This window comes from Bombina bombina, chromosome 1 (assembly GCF_027579735.1).
Source record: "Bombina bombina isolate aBomBom1 chromosome 1, aBomBom1.pri, whole genome shotgun sequence".
NCBI classification, from domain to species: Eukaryota; Metazoa; Chordata; class Amphibia; order Anura; family Bombinatoridae; genus Bombina; species Bombina bombina.
The window spans coordinates 126,684,150-126,703,594 of NC_069499.1; positions in this window are offsets into that span (position 1 = coordinate 126,684,150).

Below are 19,445 nucleotides of genomic sequence, written 5' to 3' on the forward strand. Positions count from 1 at the left end.
AGATATGCATCCTTTAAGTCCATGGTAGTCATATATTGACCCTCCTGGATCAATGGAAGAATTGTCCGAATAGTCTCCATCTTGAAGGATGGGACTCTGAGAAACTTGTTTAGACTCTTGAGGTCTAAAATGGGTCGGAACGTTCCCTCTTTTTTGGGAACCACGAAAAGATTTGAGTAAAACCCCTGCCCCTGTTCCTGTATTGGAACGGGACAAATTACTCCCATAGTGGAGAGGTCTTTTACACAACGTAAGAACGCCTCTCTTTTTATCTGGTCTACAGACAATCGTGAAAGAAGAAACCTCCCCCTTGGGAGAGAATTTTTGAATTCTAGTTGATACCCTTGGGACACGATTTCCAGTGTCCAGGGATCCTGAACGTCTCTTATCCAAGCCTGGACAAAGAGAGAAAGTCTACCCCCTACTAGATCCGGTCCCGGATCGGGGGGCCGCCCCTTCATGCTGTTTTGGGAGCAGCAGCAGGCTTCTTGGTTGTTTACCCTTGATCCAAGCCTGGTTGGGTCTCCAGATGGACTTGGCTTGTGCAAAGTTCCCTTCCTGTTTAGCAGAAGAAGAAGAGGGGACTCCCTTGAAATTCTGAAAAGAGCGAAAATTATTCTGTTTACCCCTTTGTTTAGCTGCTTTATCCTGAGGTAGGAGATGACCCTTACCTCCTGTAATTTCAGAAATGATTTCTTTCAAGTCAGGCCCGAATAGGAATAGCCAAAAGCTTTGATTTAGATGACACATCAGCAGACCAAGATTTTAACCATAAAGCTCTAAGCGCTAAAATGGCAAATCCTGCATTCTTAGCCGCCAACTTGGCGATCTGAAAGGCGGCATCTGTAATAAAAGAGTTAGCCAGCTTAAGGGCCTTAATTCTATCTAGAATTACCTCTAAAGGAGTCTCAGTCTTAAGAGACTTCGCTAAGGCGTCAAACCAAAAGGCAGCCGCAGTTGTAACTGGTACAATACAAGCCGTCGGTTGTAATAGAAAACCCTGGTGAATAAATAGCTTTTTTAGAAGACCCTCCAATAGGATCTTTGAAAGCACAACTGTCCTCAATAGGAATAGTTGTATGCTTAGCCAGGGTAGATATAGCTCCCTCCACCTTAGGGACTGTTTGCCAAGAATCCCGAACAGTGTCAGCTATAGGATACATTTTCTTAAAATTAGGAGAAGGTAAGAACGGGATACCCAGTCTTTCCCATTCCCGCGTAATAATTTCCGAAATTCTCTTAGGAATCGGAAACACATCAGAATAAGCAGGAACCTCTAAGTATTTGTCCATCTTACACAATTTCTCTGGTGGTATCCCAATAGAGTCACAGTCATCCAGAGTCGCTAAAACCTCCCGAAGTAACAGGTGGAGGTGTTCAAGCTTAAATCTGAAGGACATAATGTCCGGGTCTGTCTGAGGTAACACACTCCCTGAGTCGGAGAGTTCCCCCTCAGACAGAAGTTCCCTACCCCCCAAGTCAGATCCCTGGGAGGGCACATCGGAGATAGCCATCAAAGCCTCAGAAGTCGCAGGAACCACAGTGGTTTCAGTCCTGCTGCATTTGCCCTGTAACACTGGCAACTTGGATAAAACTTCTGTAAGGGTGGATGACATACCTGCAGCCATATCCTGCAGAGTAAATTAAGTGGACGCAGTTGAAGAACATGGCGTTGCTTGAGTAGGCGTTAAGGGCTGTGACGCTTGGGGAGAAAGAGTTGGCATACCCTGAGTCTCATCAGTTTGAGAAACATGCTGAGCTATATCTTTATTAAGGAAAATCTGCTCTCTACATTGTAATGCCCTCTCAGTGCATGATGGGCAAAAAGTAAGTGGGGGTTCCACATTGGCCTTTAAACACATGGAACAAGTACTGGCATCAAGGTCATCCATTATGAAAAACAAAAGGTTATTTAAACATATAATAAACTCTTTATATATCAAAACAAAATAACAATACTGTGCCTTAAAGAAAAATTTAAAAAAATAAAATAAAATTTTGTCTAGGACACTGTGCTATAAGATTGCAATATTTGCGGCTTTGGAGACAAAAAAACAACGTTTTGTACCATATCCCAGAAGCAGACAACTAATTTGGGGACGAAATTTAAAACTTCTGAAAATAAAGACACCTCGCCACAGCTCTGTTGCGGCGCCTACCTGCTCCCTATGACCCGACCAAACGAGCCTCCTACAGCAGAGTGTCTGCACCGCTTGTACTACCCACGCGGTCTAGACAGACACCGGAGTCACCTACACCTCTGACTCCTAGAACAGCACTGCGCGGCTTGTCTTAGCGCGCAAACGAGTGCCCCGCCCCTCAACAAAAGGCCCAATAAGAAAATCAGCCCTCCAGAACCGTGTAGCAAAGTCACACAGACATAGGGGAAGATATTGAGTATACAGAGGAAAATGACAGCCATTTCTGAGGTACTAGGTGTCACAGAAGTAATAGACTGCACATACCTCCATGCTGAGTAACAGCATGACTTGTCCCACACTGCTAGAGGTCCTTCTCCTCCAGGAATCTGTGGGAACAAAAACTGGGTCTTAGATAAAATTTGCTAAGACCATATTCAGCAGGGCAGCACACAGACTGGGAGTCACAGAAATGATCATATTTGAATCTGAACAGCTCCACTTGCTTTACCCTTCAGTAAAATAGTACACACCGGTACCATTTAAAAATAATAAACACTTGATTGAAGAATCTAAACTAACACCTCACTTTACCTCTTCCTATCACTAACACAGGCAAAGAGAATGACTAGAGTAGGAGGGAAGGGAGGAGCTATATATACAGCTCTGCTGTGGTGCTCTTTGTCTCCTCCTGCTGACCAGGAGGCATAATCCCATAAGTAAGGATGAAATCCGTGGACTCGTCATATCTTGTAAAAGAAATCAAGCACATCTTGCTTCACCACCTCCACAGGGAGGCAACATTTGTAAAACTGAAGTATGTGTGTGGTGGGAGGTTTATTTATAGGCATTTTAAGGTTTGGGAAACTTTGCCCCCTCCTGGTAGGAATGTATATCACATACGTCACTAGCTCATGGACTCTTGCCACTTACATGAAAGAAAACACAGAGCTAAATTACATAAAAATGAAGAAAAAACATAATTTATGTAAGAACTTACCTGATAAATTCATTTCTTTCATATTAGCAAGAGTCCATGAGCTAGTGACGTATGGGATATACATTCCTACCAGGAGGGGCAAAGTTTCCCAAACCTCAAAATGCCTATAAATACACCCCTCACCACACCCACAAATCAGTTTAACGAATAGCCAAGAAGTGGGGTGATAAGAAAAAAGTGCGAAAGCATAAAAAATAAGGAATTGGAATAATTGTGCTTTATACAAAAAAATCATAACCACCACAATTCCGCTGAAAAATAATCCACACCCAAAACAAAGTTTAAATCTTATAATGAAAAAAACTGAAATTATAAGCAGAAGAATCAAACTGAAACAGCTGCCTGAAGTACTTTTCTACCAAAGACTGCTTCTGAAGAAGAAAACACATCAAAATGGTAGAATATAGTAAAAGTATGCAAAGAAGACCAAGTTGCTGCTTTGCAAATCTGATCAACCGAAGCTTCATTCCTAAATGCCCAGGAAGTAGAGACTGACCTAGTCGAATGAGCTGTAATCCTTTGAGGCGGAGTTCTACCCAACTCAACATAAGCATGATGAATCAAAGACTTTAACCACGATGCCAAAGAAATGGCAGAAGCCTTCTGACCTTTCCTAGAACCAGAAAAGATAACAAATAGACTAGAAGTCTTTCGGAAATCTTTAGTAGCTTCAACATAATATTTCAAAGCTCTAACTACATCCAAAGAATGCAACGATCTTTCCTTAGAGTTCTTAGGATTAGGACACAATGAAGGAACTACAATTTCTCTACTAATGTTGTTAGAATTCACAACCTTAGGTAAAAATTTAAATGAAGTTCACAAAACTGCCTTATCCTGATGAAAAATCAGAAAAGGAGACTCACAAGAAAGAGCAGATAATTCAGAAACTCTTCTAGCAGAAGAGATGGCCAAAAGAAACAAAACTTTCCAAGAAAGTAATTTAATATCCAGCGAATGCATAGGTTCAAACGGAGGAGCTTGAAGAGCCCCCAGAACCAAATTCAAACTCCAAGGAGGAGAGATTGACTTAATGACAGGTTTTATACGAACCAAAGCCTGTACAAAACAATGAATATCAGGAAGATTAGCATCTGTGAAAAAGAACAGAAAGAGCAGAGATTTGTCCTTTCAAGGAACTTGCAGACAAACCTTTATCCAAACTATCCTGAAGAAACTGTAAAATTCTAGGAATTCTAAAAGAATGCCAGGAAAAATGATGAGAAGAGCACCAAGAAATGTAAGTCTTCCAGACTCGATAATATATCTTCCTAGATACAGATTTACGAGCCTGTAACATAGTATTAATTATGGAGTCAGAGAAACCTCTAGGACTGAGAATCAAGCGTTCAATCTCCATACCTTCAAATTTAAGGATTTGAGATCCTGATGGAAAAAAGGACCTTGCGATAGAAGGTCTGGTCTTAATGGAAGAGTCCATGGTTGGCAAGTAGCCATCTGGACAAGATCCGCATACCAAAACCTGTGAGGCCATGCTGGAGCCACCAGCAGAACAGACGAACGCTCCTTTAGAATCTTGGAAATCACTCTTGGAAGAAGAACTAGAGGCGGAAAGATATAGGCAGGATGATACTTCCAAGGAAGTGACAATGCATCCACTGCTTCCGCCTGAGGATCCCTGGATCTGGACAGATACCTGGGAAGCTTCTTGTTTATATGAGAAGCCATCAGATCTATTTCTGGAAGTCCCCACATTTGAACAATCTGAAGAAATACCTCTGGGTGAAGAGACCACTCGCCCGGATGTAATGTCTGGCGACTGAGATAATCCGCTTCCCAATTGTCTATACCTGGGATATGAACCGCAGAAATTAGACAGGAGCTGGATTCCGCCCAAACAAGTATTCCAGATACTTCTTTCATAGCCAGAGGACTGTGAGTCCCTCCTTGATGATTGACATATGCCACGGTTGTGACATTGTCCGTCTGAAAACAAATGAATGACTCTCTCTTTAGAAGAGGCCACGACTGAAGAGCTCTGAAAATTGCACGGAGTTCCAAAATGTTGATTGGTAATCTCGCCTCCTGAGATTCCCAAACCCCTTGTGCTGTCAGAGACCCCCATACAGCTCCCCAACCTGTCAGACTTGCATCTGTTGAGATCACAGTCCAGGTTGGAAGAACAAAAGAAGCCCCCTGAACTAAACGATGGTGGTCTGTCCACCACGTCAGAGAGTGTCGTACAATCGGTTTTAAAGATATTAATTGCGATATCTTTGTATAATCCCTGCACCACTGGTTCAGCATACAGAGCTGAAGAGGTCGCATGTGAAAACGAGCAAAGGGGATCGCGTCCGATGCAGCAGTCAAAAGACCTAGAATTTCCATGCATAAGGCTACCGAAGGGAATGATTGAGACTGAAGGTTTTGACAAGCTGAAACCAATTTCAGACGTCTTTTGTCCGTCAGCGACAGAGTCATGGACACTGAATCTATCTGGAAACCTAAAAAGGTTACCCTTGTCTGAGGAATCAACAAACTCTTTGGTAAATTGATCCTCCAACCATGTTCTCGAAGAAACGATACAAGTCGATTCGTATGAGATTCTGCTAAAAGTGAAGACTGAGCAAGTACCAAGATATCGTCCAAATAAGGAAATACCACAATACCCTGTTCTCTGATTACAGATAGAAGGGAACTGAGAACCTTTGTAAAAATCCTTGGAGCTGTTGCTAGGCCAAACGGCAGAGCCACAAACTGGTAATGCTTGTCTAGGAAAGAGAATCTCAGAAACTGATAGTGATCTGGATGAATCGGAATATGCAGATATGCATCTTGTAAATCTATTGTGGACATATAATGCCCTTGCTGAACAAAAGGCAGAATAGTCCTTATACAGGGAGTGCAGAATTATTAGGCAAATGAGTATTTTGACCACATCATCCTCTTTATGCATGTTGTCTTACTCCAAGCTGTATAGGCTCGAAAGCCTACTACCGTGCAGCTGCCAAGATGCCACTTGCCACCAGTTTGGCCATATTTCAGAGCTGCAACATCACTGGAGTGCCCAAAAGCACAAGGTGTGCAATACTCAGAGACATGGCCAAGGTAAGAAAGGCTGAAAGACGACCACCACTGAACAAGACACACAAGCTGAAACGTCAAGACTGGGCCAAGAAATATCTCAAGACTGATTTTTCTAAGGTTTTATGGACTGATGAAATGAGAATGAGTCTTGATGGGCCAGATGGATGGGCCCGTGGCTGGATTGGTAAAGGGCAGAGAGCTCCAGTCCGACTCAGACGCCAGCAAGGTGGAGGTGGAGTACTGGTTTGGGCTGGTATCATCAAAGATGAGCTTGTGGGGCCTTTTCGGGTTGAGGATGGCGTCAAGCTCAACTCCCAGTCCTACTGCCAGTTTCTGGAAGACACCTTCTTCAAGCAGTGGTACAGGAAGAAGTCTGCATCCTTCAAGAAAAAACATGATTTTCATGCAGGACAATGCTCCATCACACGCGTCCAAGTACTCCACAGCGTGGCTGGCAAGAAAGGGTATAAAAGAAGAAAATCTAATGACATGGCCTCCTTGTTCACCTGATCTGAACCCCATTGAGAACCTGTGGTCCATCATCAAATGTGAGATTTACAAGGAGGGAAAACAGTACACCTCTCTGAACTGTGTCTGGGAGGCTGTGGTTGCTGCTGCACGCAATGTTGATGGTGAACAGATCAAAACACTGACAGAATCCATGGATGGCAGGCTTTTGAGTGTCCTTGCAAAGAAAGGTGGCTATATTGGTCACTGATTTGTTTTTGTTTTGTTTTTGAATGTCAGAAATGTATATTTGTGAATGTTGAGATGTTATATTGGTTTCACTGGTAAAAATAAATAATTGAAATGGGTATATATTTGTTTTTTGTTAAGTTGCCTAATAATTATGCACAGTAATAGTCACCTGCACACACAGATATCCCCCTAAAATAGCTATAACTAAAAACAAACTAAAAACTACTTCCAAAACTATTCAGCTTTGATATTAATGAGTTTTTTGGGTTCATTGAGAACATGGTTGTTGTTCAATAATAAAATTAATCCTCAAAAATACAACTTGCCTAATAATTCTGCAATCCCTGTAGTTACCATTTTGAATGTTGGTATCCTTACATAACGATTCAATATTTTTAAATCCAGAACTGGTCTGAAGGAATTCTCCTTCTTTGGTACAATGAAGAGATTTGAGTAAAACCCCAGCCCCTGTTCCAGAACTGGAACTGGCACAATTACTCCAGCCAACTCTAGATCTGAAACACATTTCAGAAATGTTTGAGCCTTCACTGGATTTATTGGGACAAAGGAAAGAAAAAATCTTCTTGCAGGAGGCCTTATCTTGAAGCCTATTCTGTACCCTTGTGAAACAATGTTCTGAATCCAAAGATTGTGAATCGAATTGATCCAAATTTCTTTGAAAAAACGTAATCTGCCCCCTACCAGCTGGGCTGGAATGAGGGCCGCACCTTCATGTGGACTTGGGAGCTGACTTTGGCTTTCTAAAGGGCTTGGATTTATTCCAGACTGGAGATGGTTTCCAAACTGATACTGTTCCTGTAGGGGAAGGATCAGACTTTCGTTCCTTATTATGACGAAAGGAACGAAAACGATTAGCAGACCTTAATTTACCTTTAGATTTTTTATCCTGTGGTAAAAAAGTTCCTTTCCCCCCAGTAACAGTTGAAATAATAGAATCCAACTATGAACCAAACAATTTATTACCCTGGAAAGAAAGGGAAAGCAAAGTTGACTTAGAAGACATATCAGCATTCCAAGTTTTAAGCCACAAAGCTCTTCTAGCTAAAATAGCTAAAGACATATACCTGACATCAACCCTAATGATATCAAAGATGGCATCACAAATAAAGTTATTAGCATGTTGAAGAAGATTAACAATGCTATGAGTATTATGATCTGTTACTTGTTGTGCTAAAGCTTCTAACCAGAAAGTTGAAGCTTCAGCAACATCCGCCAAAGATATAGCAGGTCTAAGAAGATTACCTGAACATAAGTAAGCTTTTCTTAGAAAGGATTAAATTTTCCTATCTAAAGGATCCTTAAAGGAAGTACTATCTGCCGTAGGAATAGTAGTACGTTTAGCAAGAGTAGAGATAGCCCCATCAACCTTAGGGATTTTGTCTCAAAACTCTAATCTGTCAGATGGCACAGGATATAATTGCTTAAACCGTTTAGAAGGAATAAATGAATTACCCAGATTATTCCATTCCCTGGAAATTACTTCAGAAATAGCATCAGGGACGGGAAAAACCTCCGGAATAACTACAGGAGGTTTAAAAACCGTATTCAAACGTTTAGATTTAGTATCAAGAGGACCAGACTCCTCTATTTCTAATGCAATTCAGACTTCTTTAAGTAAAGAACGAATAAATTCCATTTTAAATAAATAAGAAGATTTATCAGTATCAATCTCTGAAACAGAACCTTCTGAACCAGAAAAATCAGTATCAGAAACAGAATCAGAATGATGATGTTCGTTTAAAAAGACATCTGAAACATGAGAAGTTTTAAAAGACCTTTTACGTTTACTGGAAGGAGGAATAACAGACATAGCCTTCTTAATAGATTTAGAAAAAAAATCTCTTATGTTAACAGGAACACCCTGAATATTAGATGTTGATGGAACAGCAACAGGTAATGGAACATTACTAAAGGAAATATTATCTGCATTAGAAAGTTTGTCATGACATTCATCACAAACAACAGCCGGAGAAACAGTTACCACAAGTTTACAACAAATACACTTAACTTTGGTAGATCCAGCATCAGGCAGCGATTTTCCAGAAGTAGCTTCTGATTCAGGGTCAATCTGAGACATCTTGCAATATGTAATAGAAAAAACAACATATAAAGCAAAATTGATCAAATTCCTTAAATGACAGTTTCAGGAATGGGAAAAAATGCCAATGAACCAGCTTCTAGCAACCAGAAGCAAATAAACAATGAGACTTAAATATTGAGGAGACAAAAATGACGCCCATATTTTTTAGCGCCAAAAAAGACGCCCACATTAATTGGTGCCTAAATGCTTTTGGCCAAAAATTACACCACATCCGGTAACGCCGACACTTTTGGCGCAAAAACGTCAAAAAAATTACGCAACTTCCGGCGACAAGTATGACGCCGGAAATGACACCGAAAATTTTTGCGCCAAAAAAGTCCGTGCCAACAATGACGCAATAAAATGAAGCATTTTCAGCCCCCGCGAGCCTAACAGCCCACAGGAAAAAAGTAAAATTTTAAGGTAAGAAAAAATTGGATTATTCATATGCATTATCCCAAATATGAAACTGACTGTCTGAAATAAGGAACGTTGAACATCCTGAATCAAGGCAAATAAATGTTTAAACACATATATTTAGAACTTTATATAAAAGTGCCCAACCATAGCTTAGAGTGTCACAAAATAAGACTTACTTACCCCAGGACACTCATCTACATGTAGTAGAAAGCCAAACCAGTACTGAAATGAGAATCAGTAGAGGTAATGGTATATATAAGAGTATATCGTCGATCTGAAAAGGGAGGTAAGAGATGAATCTCTACGACCGATAACAGAGAACATATGAAATAGACCCCGTAGAAGGAGATCATTGAATTCAAATAGGCAATACTCTCTTCACATCCCTCTGACATTCACTGCACACTGAGAGGAAAACCGGGCTCCAGCCTGCTGCGAAGCGCATATCAACGTAGAATCTAGCACAAACTTACTTCACCACCTCCATGGGAGGCAAAGTTTGTAAAACTGATTTGTGGGTGTGGTGAGGGGTGTATTTATAGGCATTTTGAGGTTTGGGAAACTTTGCCCCTCCTGGTAGGAATGTATATCCCATACGTCACTAGCTCATGGACTCTTGCTAATTACATGAAATAAATAAATAATGAAAGTATATTGCAAAGTTGTTTCATTACACATAACTAAATATTTTATTCAAAAATCTCAAGGTGTTTACCGTCACTTAAACTTATTCAAACAAGTATTAACTTGGGATTCGGCACACGCTTTATTTAACATTGTTGACTATGTTCATACCTTTCAACATTTCAAGTGGCCAAAGAGGAACACTTACATTCCTAATAATATGTGTAATATTTACTAGCTATATCATCAGAACCTTAATGTACAAAACAGAGGTTATTGGTGCACATCCACTTGCAAATAAACCTTTTTAAATGCTGCAAAAATTACCAACTTAAAAGGTGTCCCAATGTTGACTGGTCCTAACAGTACAATACTATGTCTTTATGGGCTGAATCATTCCTGCTTCTCTCTTTATAATAGAATGAGACTGTTTTTATTTACAACTCCTATACACTACCATGGGTACACCGGAGCTAGGATGGGGTGTTTTAAATACATATGTACAAACTTTTGAGCAAAAGAATAAATAGTGAAGAAATCTGACCCTTTAGAGTACTGACTGAAAAACCCTTCTCCTGTTCCAAGAGAACCCCTTTGAATCACACCAAAAAGAAAATTTATGCTTACCTGATAAATTTATTTCTTTTTTGACGTGATGAGTCCACGGATCATCTTAATTACTAATAGGATATTCACCTCCTGGTCAGCAGGAGGCAGGAAAGAGCACCACAGCAGAGCTGTTCAATAGCTCCTCCCTTCCCTCCCACTCCAGTGATTTGACCGAAGTTAAGGAAAGAAAGGAAAAGCCAAGGTGCAGGGGTGTCTGAAGTTTACAGTAACCCATAACCTGTCTTACAAGAACAGGGCGGGCCGTGGACTCATCGTGTCAAAAAAGAAATACATTTATCAGGTAAGCATAAATTTTCTTTTCTTTTTAAGACACAATAAGTCATCTTAATTACTAATGGTATTCAATACCCAAGCTAGAGTACACAGATGATACGGGAGGGACAAGACAGGGAACCTAAATGGAAGGCACCACTGCTTTAAGAACCTTTCTCCCAAAAGTTCCTCAGCCAAGGCAAAAGTGTAAAATTTGTAAAATTTTGAAAAAGTGTGAAGAGAGGACCAAGTTGCAGCCTTGCAAATCTGTTCCACAGATGCTTCATTTTTGAATGCCCATGAGAAAGCAACAGCCCTCATGGAATGAGCCGTAACTCTCTCGGGAGGCTGTTGTCCAGCAGTCTCATATGCAAATCGTATGACACTCTTCAGCCAAAAAGAAAGAGAAGTAGCCGTAGCTTTCTGTCCCTTGCGTTTTCCTGAGAAAACAACAAACTACAGGTAAAACTTTAAAGCACGGACCACGTCCAAATTGTGCAGAAGTCTTTCCTTCTGAGAGGAAGGATGAGGACACAAGGAAGGAACAACAATCTCCTGATTAATGTTTCGATCAAAAACAACCTTAGGAAGAAATCCTAATTTAGTACATAAAACTACCTTATCTGAATGGAAAATAAGATAAGGAGACTCATACGGCATTGCTGAGAGCTCTGACACTCTCCGAGCAGAAGAAATAGCAACCAGAAATAAAACTTTCCAAGATAACAACTTAATATCTAAGGAATGCATAGGCTCAAACGGAGCCCCTTGAAGAACTTTGAGAACTAAATTAAGACTCCACGGAGGAGTAACCGGTTTGAACACAGGCCTGATCCTGACCAAGGCCTGACAAAAAGATTGTACATCTGGGACATCTGCCAGACGTTTGTGTAACAAAATAGATAAGGCCGAGATTTGACCCTTTAGAGAGCTCGTCGATAAACCTTTCTCCAAACCCTCTTGGAGAAAAGACAAAATTCTAGGAATCCTAAATCTACCCCATGAGAAGCCCTTGGATTTGCACTAATAGAGATATTTACGCCAAATCTTATGGTAAATCCTTCTAGTTACAGGCTTACGAGCCTGAATCATGGTCTCTATGACCGAATCAGAAAATCCCGCTTGGATAAAATTAAGCGTTCAATCTCCAAGCAGTCAGCTTCAGAAAAACTAGGTTTGGGTGAAGGAAGGGCTTCTGAATTAGAAGGCCCTTCCTCAACGGGAGTCTCCAAGGAGGCAGAAATGCCATCTCCACCAGATCCACATACCAAATCCTGCGAGGTCAGGCTGGTGCTATGAGAATCACTGAATCCCTCTCCTGTTTGACTCGAGCAATTAACCGAGGAAGAAGAGCAAACGGAGGAAACAGGTATGCTAGACTGAAGGTCCAAGGGACCGCCAGAGCATCTATTAGTTCCGCCTGAGGGTCCCTGGACCTCAACCCGTATCTCGGAAGCATTCTGATGGGTAGCCATGAGATCCAATTCCGGCTGACCCCACTTGAGAATCAGGTTGGAGAACACTTCCGGATGGAGTAACCACTCCCCCGGATGAAAGGTCTGCCTGCTCAGGAAATCCGCCTCCCAGTCGTCTACCCCTGAGATATGAATCGCCGTTAGGCAACAAGAGTGGGTTTCTGCCCACTGAATTATTTTGGATACCTCTCTCATCGCTAAGGAACTGCTCGTTCCTCCCTGATGATTGATGTAAGCCACTGAAGTTATGTCAGACTGGAACCTGATAAACCGTAGTGAGGCTAACTGGGGCCAGGCCAGAAGAGCATTGAAGATTGCTCTCAGTTCTAGAATGTTTATAGGAAGAACAGACTCTGACTGAGTCCAAACTCCCTGAGCCTTTAGGGAGCCCCAGACTGCTCCCCACCCCAGAAGGCTGGCGTCTGTTGTCACAATCACCCAAGATGATCTGATCCATAGCGCTACAGCAAAGATTTCCCAACCGGCGCTAGAAACGCATGCTCTACACAGACCATGCATTTCTAGACAGCACCTCAGAAAATGTGATGTGAATAACTTCCTGACCGAGGCGCAAGTGAATTGGCACAAACACGGAAGCTCCGCCCATCGTGGGCATATCACATCAGTTGGAAAAAACTCTGTTCCATTTTACCACTACCCCAGCCCCAGTGCCTGCACATAAATGCTGTCCCAATACATCTCCAGACTAGGAGGGTCCTTAATGTCCCAACATAAGTTCTTTTCTATTGCACTTAATAACAATAATGGTGTGCTTAAACCTTCCTGGGTCCCCCCAGAAAATATAAAAGTAGCACTTACCTTAATTTCTGCCTGGAAGCTAGGTAGCTCACAGGCTTACGAGGTCCCCTCCCTCCCATTGACCTGTGGAAAAAAAGGCATGTTGTGTAATCTTTTCCTCAGACTAAGGTATACCGGGCAGCAAAATATATGGGAGACACAATGAGAATTATGTCCCACAAGTTCCTATTGCTCTAAAGTCACCAAGCTCTACTAAAGAGACTGATATGGACTACGGCTACACCCTAGGACAAAGCAGCACAATCTTGCACTACTTTAAAATAATAAACTCTTGATTGAAGAATCATTTTCTAACATCTCACTTTACCACTTCCTATCACTAATGTAGGCAAAGAGAATGATTGGAGTGGGAGGGAAGGGAGGAGCTATTTAACAGCTCTGCTGTGGTGCTCTTTGCCGCCTCCTGCTCACCAGGAGGTGAATATCCCATTAGTAATTAAGATGATCCGTGGACTCATCGTGTCTTAAAAAAGAAAAAGGTATTTATACCATACCCTATGGTAAATTCTACAAGTAACAGGCTTACGAGCCTGACGCATGGTATCTATGACTTTCTCAGAAAAGCCACGTCTAGCCAAAACTAGGCATTCAATCTCCAAGCAATCAGCTTCAGAGAATCTAGATTTGGATGAAGGAAGAGACACTGAAGTAGAAGGTCCTTCCTCAGAGGCAACCTCCAAAGGGGAAGAGATGAGATCTTTACCAGATCCACAAACCAGCAATGACTAGTGGAAGGAGGGCAAACGGAAGAACCAGATATGGTAGGTTGAAGATCCAAGGAACCGCCAGAGCGTCTATCAGAACGGCTTGAGGATCTCTTGACCTTGAACCGTACTTTGGAAGCTTGACGTTTTTATGAGATGCCATCAGATCCAACTCCGGAACCCCCCACCTGAGGGTTATTATTGTGAAAACTTCTGGATGGAGAGCCCACTCCCCTGGATGAAAAATCTGTCTGCTCAGAAAATCCACTTCCCAGCTGACCACCCCTGGAATGTGGATGGCAGAGAGATGGCAATTGTGAGAATTCGCCCACTAGAGAATGTGAGTCACCTCCTTCATTGCTAAGGAGCTCCAAGTTCCTCCCTGGTGATTGATGTAGGCCACCAAAGAATCTGATAAACCGGAGCAAGGCTAGTTGTGGCCAAGCTGTCAAAGCATTGAAGACTGCTCTCAACTCTAAGATGTTTATAGGAAGAGAGCACACAGGCCCTTTGCTTTTAAGGAGTCCCAAACTGCTCCCAAGCCTAATAGACTGGCATCCGTGATCACAATCACCCAGGAAGGTCTTTGTAAACATGTGCCCCAAGACAGATGGTCCTGAAACATCCACCACAAGAGAGAGTCTCATGTTAAGGGATCCAGACCTATCCTCTGCGAGAGATTCAAATGATCTCCATTCCATTTACTTAGCATGCATATTTGCAGAGGTCTCAGATGCAACCGTGCAAAAGGAATTATGTCCATAGAAGCAACCATCAGACCAATCACCTCCATGCATTGAGCCACTGATGGATGAATAGCAGACTGGAGAGAAAGGCATGAAGCAAGAAGTTTGGATTTTCTGACGTCTCTCAGAAAAATCTTCATCGGCAGGGAATCTATAATTGTTAATAAGAAACACCCTTGTATCTGGTACAAGGGAACTCTTTCACAGATTCACTTTCCACCCATGGGAACGTAGAATAGACAACATCTCTGTATGAGATCTTGCTAGAAGAAAAGATGGCACTTGAACCAAGATGTCGTCCAGATAAGGCGCCACAGCAATTACCAAAGACCTGACCACTGCCAGAAGAGCCCCCAGAACCTTTGTGAAAATTCTGGGAGCTGTAGCAAGGCCAAAAGGAAGGGAAACAAACTGGAAATGTTTGTCTAGGAAGGCAAACCTCAGATACTGGAAAAGATCCCTATGAATGGGAACATGGAGATACGTGTCCTTCAGATCTATGGTCATCATGAAACTGACCCTTTTGTACCAAAGGACGAATGGAACGAATGGTCTCCATTTTGAAGGATGGAACCATGAGGAATTGTTTGAGACACTTTAGGTCCAGTATAGGACGAAAAGTACCCTCCCCTTTTTGGAAACTACAAATAGATTTGAATATAATCCTAGACCCTGTTCCTCTAGAGGAACTGGAATAATCACTCCCAGGGAAGATAGGTCCTTTAAGCAGTTTAAGAAGGCCTTCCTCTTTACCTGGTTCACAGATAACCTTGACAGGTGGAATCTGCCCCTGGGAGGGCAAGATTTGAATCCTATTCAGTAACCGTGGGACACTATGTCTACGACCCAAGGATCTGGGACATCACGTATCCAAGTCTGCCAAAAAAAAGAGAGCCTGCCCCCCACTTGATCCAAGACTGGATCGGGGGTGGTCCCTTCATGCTGATTTAGGATCAGCAGAATGCTTCTTGGCTTGCTTTATTTTATTCCAAGGCTGACTGGACCTCCAAGAAGACTTGGAGTGATCTAACTTGGAGAGAAGGAAGACTTTTTTCCCTTAAAGAGACAGTCAAGTCCAAAAAATAATTTTATGATTCAGATAGGGCATGTAATTTTAAACAATTTTCCAATAGATTTTTATCACCAATTTTGCACTGTTCTCTTAGTATTCTTAGTTCAAAGCTAAAACTGGGAGGTTCATATGCTAATTTCTTAGACCTTGAAGGCTGCCTTTAATCTGAAAGCATTTTGACAATTTTTCTGTGTTTCATATAGATAGCATTGAGCTCATGCACGTGAAGTTACCCTGGGGTTAGCACTGATTGGCTAAAATGCATTTGAATTTTATTGTACCCTATTGTATCAATGCAATGTTTTGTGGACCCAGGACATACTTGAAAATGAGAGAAATCTGAATGTATCCTTCCTGGTAAAATATTTTATAAATAAATGTCTGTCAAAAGAACTGAAATAAGGGGGCAGTTTGCAGAGGCTTAGATACAAGGTAATCACAGAGGTAAAAAGTGTATTAATATAACTGTGTTGGTTATGCAAAACTGGGGAAAAGATAATAAAGGGATTATCTATCTTTTTAAACAACAAAAATTCTGGTGTTGACTGTCCCTTTAAAGCTATGAAAGGAAAGAAAATTAGAATTCTGGCAACCCTTAGGCCTATTCTTAACATCTGCAGACTAAGATTTTAACCATAGAGCTCTGCAAGCTAAAACAGTGAAACCAGCCTACGAACTTGCATAGGGGCATCACAAATAAAGGTATTGGTTAGCTTGAGAGCCTTGATCCTGTCTTGGATCTCTTCTATAGTAGTCTCCTCTGAATTAGATCAGACAAGGAGTCACACCAAAAAATGTTGCACCTGCAATTGAAGCAATACTGGCCACAGGTTGCCAATATAAACCATGATGAAAGTAAATCCTTCTTAAAAAAGCTTTACATAGGGTCCTTGAAAGAAGCATTATCCTCGAGAAGGATAGTAGTTCTTTTGGCTAGAGAGGATATAGCACCCTCTAAGGGAATCGCCGGCTTCTCCCGATCCTGAGCTATAATGTCCAACAAAACGATCTGGAAATGGAAAGACTTCTACTGATGAAAGTTTATAAGTCCTCTTTGGAGTCGCAGCAACAGTAGAATCAGAGTCTTCCAATGTAGCAAGAACCTCCTTTAAAAGCAAACAGAGGTATTCCAGCTTAAACCTAAAGTTAACTTCCTCTAAATCTGCTGACTAGCAACCACAGATTCATAGTCAGAGATTTCACCTTCAGAGACCACTGAGGTAACATCTATGTCAGATAACTGAGAGAGACTGACCAACACAGCCTTAAAAGAGTTAGAAAACTTACTGACAGAATTATTATTTATTTTTTCTTATTTCCTTCTTTGCTTACCAACAACAGGGAAAGCTGACAAAGCTGCAGAAACCGCAGAAGTTATCTGCGCAGCAAAATCTCCTGGTAAATAAACACCCCTGGGAAATAATGAAAGAAACCACAGGGCACTGCATGTGAAAAACTGGTAAATCTTGGGACGTTTGAGAGGACAAATTCCTAAACATGTGGAAGAAAGCTGCACAGGAGGAACAACTTGTGCCTCCAGACAATACAAACATTAATGGAATCCTGGATCTCCAATTAAATCCAAAATTAGTTACAGAGTCCCAGTTTGAATATATATTCCTAATATATATAAAATTGAACAAATATTAAAGAAACCCTTTGAAAATAAAAAAAATGTACCTTTAATAAAATAAACAATTTTAAGTTTCAGAACCAGAATAGTTAAAAAAAAAATATTGGTACCTCTAAACCTCAGTCCTAGCTGAGGATCTACCCCAGTGACCAGTGGTGACATCCCACAAGCTGAAATGCCATATCGCAGACTCAGGAGTATTAGAAATCCGATGTTGCATGTTAAACACTTAAACACACCCCAATGCGCTCCGCTCTAAATCCGGCTGACAAGAAAGCCATAATCGCGGAAGTGCAAGCACGGTCACGTGACCGCAACTTAGAAAAATTAGGAACTACGATACAGAATTTGAAAAAAAGGCACGAGAATGTGGCATTGCCGTTAAAAATAAAACAGTGCAACTGATCATCCTCACATGATTTTAAATCCTCACATGAATATAGGGAAAAAAATAAAGCTTTTATTGGATTAACCCCTAATGTGCCCCATTGCCAAACATACAAACAGTCTCAAAGCCAGTCTAGTTACTAAAGAGAATACGTCAAAGTAACCCTTTCCCTAGCAGAGCAGTACGCTAGCAGAGATGCCCAAAATAATACTCCAGTCTAGGGAGATAGATATGTCCCAAAAATGGCCACATAGGATTAATCCCTAAGTGCTGACCCTCAATACCTAGAAGGCAAGAGCAATTACCTGTGCATCCAGCTGCAGGGCAGAGGCAGCTTCTTAGGTGTGACAGATTCACCAACATCTGTCAGGGACCTATAGAGAAAGAAAAGACAGGATTACTAACCCTGGCTTTCTTTAAAGGGGTAGCATAAGTGTAAGAATGTGGGGAACTAGTCCTTGCTTTATTTCGAACTCCTAAAAGCCACTATTGCGGAAGTGCAAGCACGGTCACGTGACCGCAACTTAGAAAAATTAGGAACTACGATAGAGAATTAAAAAAAAAGGCACGAGAATGTGGCATTGCCGTTAAAAATAAAACAGTGCAACGGATCATCCTCACATGATTTTAAATCCTCACATGAATATAGGGAAAAAAAATAAAGCTTTTATTGGATTAACCCCTAATGTGCCCCATTGCCAAAAATACAAACAGTCTCACAGCCAGTCTAGTTACTAAAGAGAATACGTCAAAGTAACCCTTTCCCTAGCAGAGCAGTACGCTAGTAGAGATGCCCAAAATAATACTCCAGTCTAGGGAGATAGATATGTCCCAAAAATGGCCACATAGGATTAATCCCTAAGTGCTGACCCTCAATACCTAGAAGGCAAGAGCACTTACCTGTGCATCCAGCTGCAGGGCAGAGGCAGCTTCTTAGGTGTGACAGATTCACCAACATCTGTCAGGGACCTATAGAGAAAGAAAAGACAGGATTACTAACCCTGGCTTTCTTTAAAGGGGTAGCATAAGTGTAAGAATGTGGGGAACTAGTCCTTGCTTTATTTCGAACTCCTAAAAGCCACTATTACTCTTACTAAAGAGATTGACATGGACACATAATAGCCCCAAATCCTTGTCTGCTGGGGTGCTCTTTGCCTCCTCCTGCTGGCCAGGAGTGAATATCCCACTAGTAATTGGAATAATTTGTGGACTCTCCATGCCATAGGAAAGAAATAGTTATAGTAACAAAAAAGCTTCCAATAAAACTATTGCATACAACATGCAAACCCTGTGACCTGCATGCTAGTATCACATTTCCCTAAAGAGATGGCAGCGGTGCGTTTCATGTTAATGATGACTCAGTTTGCTTTGTTCAAGCCACCACATATGCCTATAAATATGGCTCTTAATCCGAAGCAACTTTGCTGTGTATATAAAAACAGTATATTGGGGGCGGAGCATGCAGGCGTCCAAGATGGCCGCACCACACTAGAGATCCGTACACGGTGAGGACAAAACCCGCCATCAGACCGTACTAGAGGCTGAAATGTGCCGCCCCTGCACTCCAACTAAGTGAAGCCTCCTAGCCCAAAATCTTTTGGCCCAGAGTTGTCTTGATCTCGACTCACAGATTGCAGCCTAGACCACACATGATCCTTGTTCCGGCGACCTCTCCCGGCACATGCAGCTCCTGCAG